The sequence below is a fragment of the Rutidosis leptorrhynchoides genome, chromosome 6 (assembly GCF_046630445.1).
Source record: "Rutidosis leptorrhynchoides isolate AG116_Rl617_1_P2 chromosome 6, CSIRO_AGI_Rlap_v1, whole genome shotgun sequence".
NCBI classification, from domain to species: domain Eukaryota; kingdom Viridiplantae; phylum Streptophyta; class Magnoliopsida; order Asterales; family Asteraceae; genus Rutidosis; species Rutidosis leptorrhynchoides.
Window position 1 is genome coordinate 411,639,401 of NC_092338.1, and position 2,230 is coordinate 411,641,630.

A 2,230-nucleotide genomic window follows, 5' to 3' on the forward strand; every position below is an offset into this window, starting at 1 on the left:
GTATTGCCTGATAGCAGTTCCCCAGCAGCGGCGCCAAAAACTAGTATCCTCCCGAGATATGGCCGAAACGGACGGTTTTTATTCGCGCCGTGTCGTCAGGCCGTGGCTCGCCAGGATCAGCCACTAGTGGGAGGAAGGTAATGTTTTAAATTTATATTTAGCGGGGCCTAAATCTTACTACTCCTTATAAGTAAGGGAAGTATGACCTAGAGTCGTATTTTTGAGATATCAGTAGAATCGAACCTATATTTAAGCCTAAGATAGTTAGGGAGTAGTGAATATTTATTTTGAGATTTTCTAATAGATAAAGTAAATGCGATAAAATTCGTAATTCAGATAAGGTTAAAGTGAGTGCATGCTATGACTTCATCAGTTATTCTGCCGAGATTATGGAATGATGGCTCATGAATAGGCAGAGGCACTGTATTCATTACACTGGTCCTAAACGCCCATGTCATAAGACATGTCACTGGGTACTGCGTTAGGCTTGAAGATTCTGAATAGACAGCAACATCCCTTACCCCCGACACCCGTGCAGTCTGACTACAGGCATACACGTTCAGACGGCTCATCCAATTGAGCGACTCGGTTGGGTGACGTATTAACATTCCAAAATGGTCTAAACTTTCTTAAGCATAGTAGAATACATGGTTTACCATATCCGAGAGACGTGATGCGTTTCAATGCTTTTGTTAATGATTGGTAAAAGATAGTTAGGCCCTTAAAAAGAGTTCAACAATAAAGAACACCATGGCCAAGTCAAGCTGACTTCTATGAACACGTTCGGTTATCCTAACGGTCCAATCCATTATGTGTCTAAACAAACAGTTCCTTAATTAACTAAGAATCCCTAAAGCGGGGTGCAATGCTTGAGACCGTGTTATGGTGCAGTGTACTGGTAAACACTAACCGGGTTCCATGGCCTTACTTAGCAGAGGTACAGCTTACAACAACTGCTGTGCTTCAGCGTGCACGTACGAAGTTTATATGCTTGCCTGCTTGGTGACTACACTAGGATGGTCTAGGACTGACAATGTACTAAGGGTCTAGTCAGATGTTTCACTACAAAAGAGTCCTCAGTCAGAATCCAAAGCTTGATAGACTTACTACAACCGGTGTGCCTCAATCGATCTTACGTTGTATCCGATAGACTTCTCTTACCAAGGGGTGACACATATAGTATACTCTGAATCGGGGTTCGCGACTTCCCAATAATAGAGCCTATAAATACGTTCTATTAGTTGGAAAAGCGATTGAGTTTAAAGCATAATCAAAAATCATTTCAACAGCATACACATACCATAATATTATTTCGGCATTATAACTGCTTACATCATAGCAAACACTAAAGATAACTACTCGCTAATCATGGAAACAATAACATAAAACATTATATAAGATAAAGGATAGAAGTACCAGTAGATTAAACGAGTTTCGAATACAAAAGTGACAACTTCAAGACTCCAGACCGCTCCTAATACAATCTTCAGCGTTCTTCTCCGGGTACTAGGTTTCCCGCACGGAGTCGAAGGTCTTGAGAGTATGACTAATATTGTACAAGAAAGAGAAAGAAGTGAATTGAAGTGTGTGTTGGAATGAATGATAAAGACCCTTTAAATAGACTAGGAATTTGCCAAAATACGACTGGCAGGCCGTATGGCAGCCCGTTTGGTGGCCCGTATTTGGCAGGCCGTTTTCCTGGCAGCCCGTATGGCAGGCCGCTTGGTGAGCCATATTTGGCAAGCCATTTACATACTGGCAGGCCGTATGGCATGCCGTTTTTAATGCTGGTCAGCCTTGATTCACTGTATCGTAACTTGATTTCTTGTCTTTCACCGTTTTTGCTCTAGAATCTTCGTTTTAGCTCTGATTCTCTTGATTCTTTTTGCACCGCCTTCGTAATTACGTGTCCTTCAATTCTAACTGACGAAGTGGGTATTTTTCCGATAAAGTTCGAATCTTTGTTATTTTTGGGCCTTAATACCGGGGTGAAAACGTGACTTTTTAGCTGATATCAAATATCCCACACTTAGACTTTGCTTGTCCTCAAGCAAACTCTCATTTTTTAAGAATCTTTTCGGTGTTTCTTTTCTAATAGCCTAAGCGGTTTGCTTTTATTATAAGAGCAGAAAGATAAGATGAGTTATCTATGTTAGGATTGAAGTTATCTCTACAAGCATGCGAGGAGGTTACATGACATAGGCTAGCTTTCACGGGTCACTCGAATCAC